The sequence below is a fragment of the Elephantulus edwardii genome, unplaced genomic scaffold (assembly GCF_000299155.1).
Source record: "Elephantulus edwardii isolate Elephantulus edwardi_28Jun2011 unplaced genomic scaffold, EleEdw1.0 scaffold00047, whole genome shotgun sequence".
NCBI classification, from domain to species: domain Eukaryota; kingdom Metazoa; phylum Chordata; class Mammalia; order Macroscelidea; family Macroscelididae; genus Elephantulus; species Elephantulus edwardii.
Genome location: NW_006399797.1, coordinates 6443371 through 6457921, shown reverse-complemented (window position 1 = coordinate 6457921; position 14551 = coordinate 6443371). Strand labels below are relative to the sequence as shown.

The 14551-nt window shown below is 40.0% G+C and overlaps 1 protein-coding gene across 1 annotated transcript in view; it reads left to right on the top strand.

Annotated features, from left to right (window-relative positions):
• PPM1H (protein phosphatase, Mg2+/Mn2+ dependent, 1H) overlaps positions 1 to 14551 on the top strand; it is a 440657-nt gene that overhangs the window by 78779 nt on the left and 347327 nt on the right. The window lies entirely within an intron of this gene.

The window sequence follows — 14551 nt, the reverse complement described above, 5'->3', positions numbered from 1 at the left end:
TATTGTGAACAAAACTGCAATAAACATGGGTGTACATATATCTGCTTGGATGTCAGCTATGGTCTCTTCAGGGTATATTCCCAGTAGTGGAATTGCTGGGTCACTGCACCTTTATACTTGTTGTTATTAGGTGCTATCAAGTCGAGTATGACCCGTAGCAACCCTGTGAACTAAAGATCTGAACCCTGGCCTGTCCTGTGCCATCGTCACACTTCCTGACACACAAGAGCCCATTGTGGCAGTTACCATGTTAATCCATCTCACCGAGGGTCTTCCTCTCCTTTGCCAACTCTCGACTCTTCTAGCATCATTTTTCCCCTCTTGGACAGAACTTTGATCTGCAGCTTTGCTTCTTTTCCTGCACCTTGTCCTTCTTTCCATTTTATAAATCTTGGTAAGGGGTGCCACCATCCAACAAGGTTAACCAATCATTTTCTTAATTTGTTTTTATTTTCCTATCCTTTACCCTCTGAGGATGTTCTTTTCACTCTACCACTAACTATATATCCCATAATCACTCTCTTTCTCTGTTTTTACTGGGGTTGACATTCTTTATTATGGACTTCTCATGTTGTTGTTGTTACGTGACATCAAGTCGAGTATGACTCTTAGCAACCCTATGAACAACAGATCTGAACCCTGTCCTAACCCTCTGCTATACTAATAGACAGACCTCTTTAATCTACTCATGCCACTTTATCTCCTTCAGTTCCCATAATGATCTTTGTTAACACAAATAAGATCGTGCTATTCCTGTTTCAAGGTTTGTCAGTAACTTATAGCTCTTGGCGTAAAATCAAGCCGCCCTGGGGTAAGAGTCCTTAGCAACTCTGGGTGAGTCATAACAACCTTGCTCTTTGTTCACAAGGCTCCAGTGTGTTCTCTGATTATGTTAAAACTGTTCCCACTTTAAAGGTTTTGCTGTTGCTATCTCCATAGCCTGGGACACTCAGACTTTACCTATGTGTGGTAGTCTCCTTCTTGTCTGTGAGATCTGAGTTGACGTGCCCTCTCCAGAGCAGCCAGCCATAACCACCATGTGGACCAGGGAGCTCTGGTGGTGTAAGTTTTGCTGCCAATTCAAAAGCAAGCAGTTAGAATCCACCTACCGCTCCATGGAAGAAAAGATGAAAAATCTCATCCTGTGCGATTTGCAGCTTCTGAAGACCCATTAGAGGTTGAGCTGTGAGTCGGTTCCGACATGGCGGCACATAACAACATGCTACTCTTCCCTTCCCCCAATTCTTCCTCATCTCCTCCTTATTATCATCCTGGCACAGATCACTGTTTGAAATCACCTTGTCCGTTTGTAGGGTTTTTCCTCCATTTATTGCCTCTTCTTCCACAGGTGGAATGAGCACAGATGCATGGTCCTCTTCCTTCTTTAGTGTGATGCTAGAAATACCCTGAACAACTTAACGCTTGGTCAGTGCTCAGTTAATACATAATGAGTGAACAAATAAGTACGTGAAATGAGGCTCAGCGCACCATGTCAGAGACATTAGTGATTATTGATCCTATTACCATGACCATTACATCTTGGTTTACAGGCCTGGAACATTTCTTGGGAACAGTATAATCCACACCGTAAACATGTTTGTGTTCTAGCAAAAATTTGCCCTGCCAACACCCAAAGGTGCTGGTGGTTGTTAGGTGCCCTTCAACTGAGTATCACTCATCGTGACCCTGTAAATAATAGATGTGAACTCTGACCTATCCTGGGCCATTCTAATCCTCCCTAACTTACTTGAGGCCATTTCTGAAGTCTTTTCATCAGCCTGTCTCATCGAGGGTCTCCCTCTCGTTCTCTGACCTTCCACGTTTCCAAGCATGGTGTTCCTTTCCAAGGAATAGCTTTTCCTAACAACATTCCCAAAATATGTGAAATGAAGCTTCACCATCATTGCCTCAAAGGAGCATTCTGGCTGCACTTTCTCTAAGACATAGCTGTTTGTTCTTTTGTCAGTCTATTCAGTACCCTTTTCTAACAACACAACCCAAAGGCATCAATTCTTCTGTCAGCCGTCCTTATTCAGTATGTAACCCAAAGGTAGGGAGTTCAAATAAACCTTCTACTTCACACAAGAAAGAGGGGCAATTCCCTGTGTCCCCCAGCCCTCCTAGCTTCTGAAAACCCATCGGAGGGTCAGCTGTGAGTTGTTTCTGACTGGACAGCACATAACAACAGAAAAACAGTTCAGTAACTGGCTCCGAGATGTTTAGTATAGAAACTTCTGGAAGCCAGCCTTTTGTTGACTGGAAACCATCTTTATAGCTCGGCAGTGACAACGGCACTATCATTTGCTCCTCTATTATTATGTAATTCCTTCCGTCATCATATTTTGCCTATCTGCAGCAGGTAGTACAGCCTTTCCCATTCCTGCATGGATGGTTCATCCATGTCCACTGAGTGAGAAACTTGCCACCTCCCTTACTCTCAATATCCAGGCCACAACTAGCCAAGTTTACTAATTTTTTTTTTTTAAAGTTAGTTTCCCATTGGTTAGTATAATGTTGTTGTTGCTGTGCCCCATTGAGTCAGAACTGACTCTTTATTGGATTTTCAGAAGCAGTAAACTGCACAGGAGAAGATGCCCATTTTTCTCCCATGGAGCAGGTGGTAGATTCAAACTGCCTACCTTTGCAGTGGCAGCACAATTCCTTACCATTAAGCCACAAGAGCCCTCTATATAATGTTACGTGATGTTATTCTGTTATCCTCTACTTGATAAGAATAGCGTGTCCTTTAAAGTTTGCTCTGCATCCGATACATATGGATACTGGCAAAGCTCTCTCTTGCAATCCTACCTCTGACCTCCATTTCTGGTATGTGGGCCAGCAGCCTCAACTATAGATTTGGGGATTCACTAGCTCTCAAAACCCTATAAGCTAGTACCCTTCCATCTGATCTGCTGATTTGGAGTTTATCAGCTCTTGAAATCATGTGACTTATTAGAAGCCTCCATCCTGACACTAGATGCACAGATATGGGGGTTTTAAGCCTCACAGCTGCATGATCTGTTTCCCTGAGGTAAATCTTTCTGTGTCTCTACACACCGACTTCACTAGTTTTGCTCCTCTAGATAAACTAACCTATGACAAGTTGCTCTGATGCACATGGCCCTGTGTGTGTCGGAATAAATTTGTGCTCCTGATGGTGTTCAGTAGATAATTTTCCTTCCAAGACACCATTGGGTCGACTTGAGTTTCTAGGTTTTTGGTTAGCAGCTAATCACATTAACTGTTTGCTCGGAGGGTGTCCAGTCTTTTATGTATGGTCTCAAAGTTGAGTCCTCCATTGTTACGTCTGTTCTATGGCTTAACTCTTTTCTTATCTTTGGTAGTGTGTAGTACTTTGTGTGTTGGGCTGCTAACCCAAAGGATGTCAGTTTGAATCCACTGGCAGTTCCATAGAGCAAAATGGGGCAGTCTCCTTCCATAAAGACTTACAGTCTTGGAAACATCATATAGTCACCGTATCAGTTTAACAGCCATCAGTTTTTTTATCTTCTTTCCATCTCCTCTCTCTCTTTCATCTACCATAGCTACCTTTTCTTTTCTTTCCTCTCTCTCCCCCTTCCTCCTTTAATTTCTCCTCTTATCTCTCTCTTCCATTAATTCAGACCCTCTCAAGATGGACTCTTTTGAAGCTAGCTAATTACGAACTTGTTACATTTACAAAATCTCTTCACAGCGTAAGATTTTATTTGCTTGAATAAATGAGAGAAAGCTTATAAGTACTTCAGCATGACAATATCCTGGGGATATTCATCCCCAACTCTGAAAAGACTGTCCTTTGTAGTGACTCTATCTGAATGGAATTCATAAGAATATAGGTTAGTAGTGTAGCCAAGTAGACAACAGAAAACCTTTATAGATGGCTCCTAGTTTTATGATTTAGGCAACTTGATAAATACTGTGTAGACTAGTTGGCATTATAATAAATTAAAAGGAGAAGGACGTTTGAAAGTCAAGCTCAAACCCACTGCGCTCAAGTGGATTTTGACTTAGGACAGAGTAGAACTTCCCATAGGCTTTCCAAGATTTTATGGAAGTAGACTGTCTCATCTTTCTCCCACAGAACCACTGATTTTGAACTGCCCATGTTTTGTTAGCAGATGGATGCTATGGACCAAACCACTAGAGCTTCTTTGCTGCTGAATTTTCTAACCACTGCACCACCAGGGCTCTTTCATAGAGGAGAATAGCTGCTGAAATCATTTGTGGTTTGCTGAGTTCTTGAAGTTCCTGAGGACCCTCAAGGATTCTACCCATGAATGTGAATCCATGAACTCTTGACTAAAGCTATTGTTTGTGGCCCCTCCACAAATGTCTGGAAGTTCAGACTAGGGGATTTAATATATTACCTGGAAAAAGTAGGAAGAAATCCTAGAAAGGGGATATGGTACTTAAGGTTTTGATGAGGGACAAGAAACTGCAAACATGGGCCAATCTAGAAATGCTCAGAGATAAAGAAAAGCAAATTATGAACAAAAGGACGATAGTGGCTGTTTATATGCAGAGATGCACAATTATTTCTTTCCAGCTTGAGTAAAAGTGCAGATAAGGCTGACTTTATGACTTATCTGTGATTCAGAGGGGGTCACTGCAAGAATGGAATAGAGAATATTGATGACGAGAGTAGTAACCAGCTTACCAGGAAAGAAGACAGGCTGTGTGTGTCCCCTGGGGGTGCAGGGAGCACACTTCTGTACTGCATTCAGTGCAGGGAGGGCAGATTCTAATGCCTCAGAGATCTGACAGGAGGGAAAGCACCAGATCAAGATTTGGACTAAAGGGAGACTTCCTAGAGAAATAATAGAAAATCTATAGAATGGTTAGGAATTAACCTAGATGAAGAAGGGGTCTTCTGCTGTGCTTCTCCAGTGATTCTTTTGATCTCTACAAGTTCATTTCTTTACTCCTTTAAGACATGTGCTACTACCTAATCTGTCTACTCTTGACTGAGAAAATATTTACGTATCTATTCTCTACTACTGTTTGGTTTGTTTTATTTTGTTCACAACCATGTGTGAGCTGATTGGATTGGATGGTTTTGGCTGGCAATGAGCTGTTGGCCAGGGCCTCGTGGTGCAGCCTCTTGGTGGTACTGGCCTGGGCTTTTTATAAAATTTGGTTGGGCCCTTGGGCCTGTGGTCCTTGGGCCTGGTGTTAATTTGTGTTTGAAATAAACATTCTCCCAAGTGAAACAACACTGCTCTGTCAATTTGCTATGCTGAGGAGACTTGGGATTGCTGTGATACTGAATACTGTGCCATTGGCGTCTCAAATGCCATAATGGTTACACATTTAACAGTGTTTGGTGGAGCTCCCAGATTAAGACAGGCTTGGAAACAGGAGTGGCATCCACTTCCTAAATAACATGCTTCTGGAAACTCTATGAACTTAGAGAAACAACAATAGTTATAGAACAGGGTTAAAGTTTTTTGTTCATAGGATCACTATGAATCTTGCTTGACTTGATGACAATTAACAACAACAACAACAACAACAACATTCTCTACTAAATTGCATCTCCACCACCAAAACCAAATCCCTGCCATAGAATCTAGTCCAACTCATAGCAAACGTTAATTGGGTTTCCAAAGCTATAAATCTTTATGGGTGAAAATGCCATCTTTCCTCTGGTAGCTTTGAACTGCTGACCTTCCAGTTGGCATCCCAACAAGTTAAGCACTATACTACGTATACTATACAATACTATACTATACTATACTATGCTAAGCTCTTGTGACCTAGTAATAAGAAGCTGCACCACAATCCTGAAGACATGCATTTGAATCCACCACCTACTCTGGGGGTAATCTCTCATGCATTTTACTGCCTCTGAAAACCTGCTGGAGTGTGAGCTATGAGTCAGTCCTGACTTGATGGTACATAATAATCAAGACTCTTTCATCTACTAAATATAAATATCCCAGTTGAGTATGTAATAAGTATTTACAGCATTGTACCATTTTAACATTTTCCTGTCTCCTTTTATTGATGAACATGCTTAGGTAAAATATATTTTCTTCCCCAAAGGTCAGTTTTAAAAGTTTGGAGGTTTTGACAAATAAAGATTTCCAGTCATAAAAATTTTATAGGTCTATGAAGATTTGCTTCTGGCAGAGGTGACTTTGAAATGGAATTTCTAGTGTTATTCTTCTACCTGGCTGTCCATCAAACATGCCCAGGCTATGTCCTTCCTCCCCAGTAGACATTCTGACTTAATTGCCTGCAGAGAGACTGGCACTTAGTGGAATATTTTAAGCACCATAGGATATTCCAGTATGCAGTCATGGTTGAGGACACCTGGTTCAATCACATCATTTACAGCTGTTATAGGGAGAGGGTAAGAAAATGGACCAAAGCTTCCTTAAGCTGCAGAAGGAAAAATTACAAGATAAAACCCTTTATTTTAACTACTGAGTCACTGAAATTACTATTACCATTCAAGGTGAGAGCGAGGGAACAGTTTTGTACAAAGTCAATGAAGTCAAGCTATGTGAGTCAAGTGTATGTAGCACATAGTATCCAGCAGAGGGAGCTCTGCTCAACAGTCTCCTCATGCAATTTACAGCCTCTGAAAACTCACTGGAGAGTCACCTGTGAGACAGTTCTGACTGGACAACACAGAACAATAATAACAAATGGTCCAGCGAAAATTTGCTTGTGTATTATAGTGCCTCCAACAGAATAAAACTTCCCTGCTCATCACAGGCAAAGTAAATGGGGGAAATATTTTGGTTTTATTATTGTGCTGGGTGTTTTGGTTTTGGTTTTTTTACCTCCTAGACACATTCAGGTAGTGGTTTTCTGTTTTTCTTTTTTCCTAACAGCATAATGATTATTTCAAGGCAAATCTTTCTTGTTCTATTTTCCTCTCTCCTTACTACCACCTTCCCCTGAGATCTTTCTGTGGGAAACTAAGAATCTTCAGAATCAAAGCTCAAACACTCTCTAGTTAGCAAAAACTAAAAGATGTTGTTGCTCTTATGTGTCATTGAGTGTGAACTGAATCATATCTGACCCTCCAGCTGGTTTTTAGAGGCAGAAAACCACACAGGAGGTGACTGCCCATTTTTCTCCCACGAAGCAGCTGGGGGAGTAGAGCGAACCATGTGCCTTTGAGTTAACATTATATAATGGTTATTACTGTTGTGAAATGACACTTGAATTAAAACCATTTAAAAAAAATATCTATAGCCTTAAAAACCTGATATAGGGTCGCTATGAGCTGGAGCGCGCTGCAAGGCATTGAGAAAATGAGTGAATGGCTAATAAAGGAGAACATTTCCTCATGTCTTTATCTACCACCTGAATGTCATCTTTTGTGAAGAAAGATATGTCTCTTCATATCTCTGTCCATATTTAAATTGAATTTTGTGGTTTTTTCTGTTTGTTTTGTAAATAGGAGTGAGTTCCCTTTAAATTCTAGATATTAGACCTTTATCTTACAAAAATTCTTAGTATTTTTTATCCCAATCTGTTCATTCTCTTTGCTCTTCGTGAGAAATCTTTTGATGTACACGGGACTCATTTTCAGAAGGTCCTCCTATTCTATTTTTATTTTCTGTGTGTTTCTTTGTTATTATTGATAGTCTATTTGTACTATAAGCTAAGACCTCTAAGTTTTTTTTTGGAGGATCTTTATTTTATAATTTGAGATTTTACATTGAAATCTTTGGTCCATCCACCTCGAGTTGATATTTTATTTGATGTGAGATGTGGATCATTTCATTTATACCCTGTACTCATTCATTCATTCATTCATTGATTTGTTTATTTATTTATTTAAAGCCCCAGAACAAAAAGCCCCCAGTCATCTATGTAAATGATCCACATTTACCTAAAGCAAAAATGAGAATGAAGTTTTGAAGAGAGGAGCAAGAATAATGGAATCAGAGCAGTCAGAACAGAAATAATGAAAATGTTGTGGAAAATGTAAGAAATGTCACAGAACAATATATGTAGGAATTGTTAAGTGGAAACCCAATTTGTTGTGTAAACTTCCACCAGAGACTCACCATTTTCCTAGTGAGTTGACGAATCTTTGGGTAAGGGGTAACCATTCTTTGTGAGACCCTTCATGCCTCACTGCAATGAGAAATGTGTTAATAGTAACGTCATGTCTGTATTCTATAACCAGAAAGCCTTGCAGATGGGCCCAGTGCATCTGCGGACATAACAGGCACGAGAACAGCCCATAATAGCAGGTTGCTCACACAGTATGTTAAATCCTGGCAGAAAGAGAATGCCAAGATTTAAAAATATTTGGCCAGGAATATGCTTGCAGAATGGTTATCTCAAACAGAGCATGGACTCTATTTCTAATCAGAGCAAAATAGACATCGTGTAGGTCAGGAAACACCATGTGCCCATTGAAGAGCTGAAGAGACTAGACTGCAAGAAATAAACCTGGAAACTGTGTGTTTGGAGGGGGAGAGAGAATGTAACACTTTTACCTGAGATATGGATAGAAGTTGACTTGAGCTTGTCCTGATAATGTGTTAAAGGAATGACACAACATGTCAGTAAATGCTCAGAAGGAGGCAAGGGGGGTTACAGCATCAAACTGCATCTACAGGCACAATTTTGGGAACTAGTCATTGGCACTTATGTAACATCAGATTTTCAAGTGTCAAAATCTAACCAGTTTTTCGTAGATGACAGGATTTAAGACAGATTCAAAATGGTTCTGACATGGTCAACAGAGCATGTGTGTTGCATGGCAACCAGATTTCTTGTTCCTGGAATTTTTCCTTTAGTAGGAACAGCCAGCCAGTGCCACTCAAAGGCAGTCTTCAAGCAATGCCACTTTAGATATATTTTTGTCATCATTTTTGATAGCGTACTTCTGCTTGTATCCTATTCTGGTCTGAATCCCACAGGAAATGTGGTTGCTATGCAATGTGCACTTTCCACAAGAAAACCGTTTTATACTTGTTTGCAGTTATGCTATATTATTGTTGTTGATTGGCTTTGAGTCGAGCCCAACTCATAGCGACCCTATGAACAAATGGCATTTATCAAAGTTCGTAGAGTTTCTGGAGGAAGCGGATGCCACTCCTGCTTCAAACCTGTTATGTTATTGTTCATTGAGTCACCTGCGAGGCATGGTGACCCTATGTACAGGAGCAATGAACCCTTCCTTGTCCTGAGCCAGGCTCACTAATTCTGACACACCAACCCTCATTGCCCAGTTACTGTATCAATCCATCTCATCTGGTTCTTCCTTTCCTGTGCTGTCCGTCCACCCTTTTGAACATGATGTCCTTCTCTAATGACTGATGTCTCCTGGCCACATGCCCAATGTAAGTGAGGTGGAGCTTCAAAATCCTAGCCTCCAAAGAGAAACTTCGTTCCTGACAAATGATATTAAAGATTGAATTGTCTCCTTCAGAAAGATAACTTGAAGTTGTGTGTAAAAAGAGCAAAGACTGAATGAGGACAGCCATATCTGACTTCCTCTAATTCTAAAAAGGGTAATTGCTTCCATCATCATCATCATCATCATCATCACCCATAGCACAAAACTATCTCACCCTAGTAGCAGTGGCAAAGTTTAACAGGGCAGCAAGCAATAAATATTGGCGAGGATGTGGAGAGATAGGAACTCTTACACATTGTTGCTGGGATTGTAAAATGGTACAATCACTCTGGAAGGCAGTTTGGAGTTTTTTTCAAAAACTGAACATAAAAATTTTGTATGATCCAGCTATTCCACTGCTTGAAATATACCCCAAGAAAATTAGAACTGAGGCACAAATGGAGATTTGTACACCAGTGTTGGTAGCTGCATTATTCACCATAACAAGAACATGGAAACAGCCCAGTTGTCTGACCACAATCAAATGGATTGAGAAATTATGGCACATTCACATGATGGAATACTATGCAGCAAGCAGGAACAATGATTTTGAAAATCACTACCTAATTTGGGAGGGACTAGAAAGCATTATGTTAAATGAATTCAGTCCATAAGGACAAATACTGGATAAAAACATTATTGTAGAAATAGAAAGATAACTAGTAAAATGTGTATTAGAATTCAAAGGAGGGAGGGTAAGAGCAGAGGGGTGAGAATGGGCAGGTAAGTAATCGTTGGGTCACCCAATTTGATGTGTAGAGGGAGGGGTGGGTAAAGGAAATGGGAAAGATTCGGTGTGAAAAACAGTGTATATGAACTTTGTAAGTAAACAGTATAAAATAAAAATATTATTTAAAACATAATAATTTTGTTCTTGCTAAACTTTCAGAGCTCTCATGAGAGCTGTGTGGTTGATCCATAGCAAGTTAGACTGCTAAACCCAGTTCTTTGGTATTAAACCACCAGAAATGAACAAAACAATGTATGTAAAACTCCTTTATAAAAATGTCTAATATATTTTATCAGGACAAGAGTGTTTAAATACAAAATTGTGTAAGAATTCATTCAGTAATGTCCAGAGAGCCTTCTTTGCACATACTATCATACTTTAGAAATAAATTTCTTGGTACTACATTTTAATTCAGTAATTTTATTTGCCGTTAGAATACTGAGAATGCTTTGACTTTTATATGTGAATTTGTAGAACCTTTTGGGAAAAGAATTTCCATGCATCTAAATGGGCCTAAGGGTCTTAAATTTGACCATTTCAGAGAAGATCCTGACTGCTATTGCAAGTGTAACTTCTAAAATGTACATAAATGTAATTTTTTTTTTCAGCACAGAGATGTCACTAATAGAGGGTATATGTATCTGGTAGGAGATCTGATAGGGTATCTGGTAGGAAAAATTGAGCTAGGAAATACACCTCTGGCTAACATTTTTGTAAGCTACCTATTGACTTCAATTGATTTTTTTTAACTGTACCAAAAGTGAGAAAAATACCTTCACATTAAATCTATGTTATTCATAAAATTTATCTGAATATAAGAGGAATTAAAATATTAAGGCAGCTCTTAGATGGAAGGACATGCCCTGTTTTATTGTACCTTGGTAACTTGGGAGTTAAGGGCAGGCTGTAGTGCATTGTCTAAAATTCTGAGCATTTCTTACATCCTTTTGAATTTGTTGATGGTATAATACCCTAACATTGCTTTTAACATTGTAACCCTTCTATTTGTTATAAATTAAAATTACTTCTTGAGGTATGTGACTTTTTAGGTTTAAACATAAATCTATAAAATTTTCATCTTCCATTTAACATATTTGTACCTTGTCTAAGAAACGCTGAAGGAATTGCAAAAGCCAGCATTTTAATGTGGCATGGGTGGAGAAATATTTGCCAAGAAACAAAATACTGCATTTGTTTCCAAGAGTCCAAGTTTTAAAAGCTTAGTAAGAGATTATGGGTGGATTTTGCAAATCCTGGAAATTAATATTAAATTTTGTGCCCCACTATATGAAAGTCATACAGTGTCACTCCTGTGTTCTTTGTGTTGTTTCTTTAAATTGAGCTATAATTCCTATGCCAGAAATTCACTTCCATAGGTATAAAATGAAATGGGTTTTAGTATATTCATAAAGTTGTACAACTATTACTACTAATTCCAAACCATTTTCATCCATCAGAAGAAACCTTGTAGTCATTAACTGTCACCCCCTCCCTTTCCCTGATAATCACAACCTTTCTGTATCTGCAATATTTCCTATTCTGGACATTTTAAATAAATGGAATAATACAATATATGGTCTTCTTCATCTGGTTTCTTTCACTTAACATGTTTTCATAAAATCTACTTGTGTTGGATTTGGGTTGTTTCTGTTTCTTGGCTACCATAAATAACATCATTATGACCATATATTTTCACTTCTTTTGCTTATATACCTAGCAGTGAAATTACTAGGTCACATGGTAACTATATCCAGCACCTGCTGCAGAGTGTCAAGGACTGCAGCCTGCAATATGGATTGAGGCTCAATGTCAAGAAGACAAAGATTCTCACCACTGGACCAATCGGCAGCATCAGGATGGATGGTGAAGAGATTGAGATTGTACACAGCTTTAGTTTGCTTGGCTCCACAGTCAACAGTCTTGGCACCAGCAGCCAGGAAATTAAAAGGCGCATTGCCATGGGAAAGTCTGCTGTTAGGGACCTCTCCAAAGTGCTGAAGAGCAGTGGTGTCTCTCTGGAGACTAAGGTGCGTCTGATACAGGCCATAGTCTTCGCAATCACCTGTTATGCATCAGAGAGTTGGACAATGACCAAGGAGGATAGAAGGAGAACTGATGCCTTTGAGCTGTGGTGCTGGAGAAGAGTACTGAGAATACCATGGACTGCTAGGAAAACAAATAGATTTGTCCTGGAGAGGGTTAAACCGGGTGGCTCCTTGGGGGCAAGGATTCTGAGGCTCCGTCTAACTTACTTCGGACATGTAGTGAGGAGAGACCGGTTCTTGGAGAGGGACATCATGCTTGGGAGGGTGGAGGGACAGCGCAGGAGAGGAAGGCCCTCTATGAGGTGGATTGATTCAGTGACTGGGATAATTGGGATGGGAGTGTCAGAGACAGTGCGATTGGCACAGGACAGAGCGGAGTTTAGGGCTGTTGTACATAGGGTCGCTATGAGTCGCAGGCGACTCGACGGCACATAACAACAACAACAACAACAACAATGGATTTTTTAACAAATTTTATTAATTTTAATGAACACTTACAGAGATTTTGGATTTCCATTCATTCATTGTTGCATTTTTCTCCCTGCCCACCCCTCTCCCCCAGTTCTCTCATCAACCCCAGCTCTTCTCTTTGAAAAGTAAAAGAAAAATTCCTTTATTGGTATACAATCCCCCCCACACCCACCCTGAGTACACTCCACTATGCAACCTTCATTCTGGACGCTTGTCATAACTATAATTCCCAAACATATATCACTTTTAAACTATTTTCTCCCTCGTCTGTTTCAATGCCGTATACACGATTTATCCAATTTTTCTCAGTCTCACCCCAACCCTGATGTCAGTCCCCTTCTAAATATAGCCTTAATTTTTAAGGAACCACCTAACGATTTTCCCAAGTGGTGTATCATTTTACATTTCCATCAACAGTGAAGGTGGATTTCAGTTTCTCTCTCTCTCTGTCTATCTTCCACTTTGTAGTCATTCTTGGAAAAAAAGACAACATGCTTAGAAAAGTAGAAGATCAGCAAATGAGAGGAAAATCCTCATTGAGGTGAATTAACACAATGACTACAACAGTGGGCTTGAGGGTGGTGGAAATCATGAGGACCGTGTAGGATGTTGTTCATAGGGTGACAGTGAGTTGATGTTGATTTGATGTCATCCAACAACAACAGTACGTGGGTGTGAAGTGCTTTCTCATGGTTTTAATTTACATTTTCCCAACGACTGAAGTGGCACTGCAATCCCTAAGACATGCAATTTGAATCCAACAACTGCTCCACTGGGGAAGGATGGGCAGTCTCCTGTGTGATTTACTGCCTCTGAAAACCCTTGGGAGGGTCACCGATGAGCCAGTGCCAACTCTATGGTACTCAACAACCATGATGACTGATTAGGGAGCTCTGGTGACCTAGTGTGTAAAGAGTTGTGCTGCCAACCCAAAGGCAGGTGATTTGGATACACCAGCTGCTTCACAGGAGACAGATGGACACTTTCCTCCCATGTAATTTATAGACTCTGTAAACCTGCTGTGGGGTAAGAGGTGAGTTAAATCAGTTGCACACAACAACAATGACTGGTTAGGGAGCTCCAGTGGCAGGGTCTGTAGGAAGTTGTGCTGGCAATGCTTCTCTGGTATTTGAATTAATGGGGAAAAGATGGACAGTCTTCTCCATTGGAATAGACAGCCTCAGAAACCTATTGGAGGGCCAGATCTGAATTGGTTCCAACTTATGGTAGTGTATTTTTTAAAAAAATTATTCATATACATTGTGTTTTATTCCTGTACATAGTGGTGTGTCACACTTTCTTTTATTGATGTTATATTTCATACAATCATTCTCATACATTGTATTTTATAAAATAAATCATCATTGGACTATGCCCACCATTATTCCTAATCTTTTCAGGTCCTCACTGGATCGTTCCATTTTCTTTACCCCCTCCCTCCATCCACCAAATTCTGTGACCCTGGGACTCATCCCTACCTACCCATCCTCACCCTCTGCTCCCATCCCTTCCCCTCTTGGGCCCCCATACACGTTTTACTAATTATCCTTCTATTTTTATAATAATGGTCTTATGCAATGTTGGTCCGTATGAGACTGAATTCATTCACTCAGCATAATGTTCTCCAGTCTCTCCCAAGTTCTGTAGAATTTTTAAAAATCATTGCTTCTGCATGCTCTGTAGAATACCATTGTATGATTATACCACTATTCCTCAATCCATTCAGTTCTAATTAGCACTTTTTTTTAATTTAATTTCTTTACTTTTCATTTCAGTGAACATCTACAGAGATTTTGGAATTCCATTCATTCATTGTTGCACCCCTCTCCCCGCCCCCCATCCCCCCTTTGCTCCTCTCCTTCAAACGCAAAAGAAAAACTCCCTCATTGGTATGTAATCCCACACACACATCCCCCAATCCCCAAATATAAT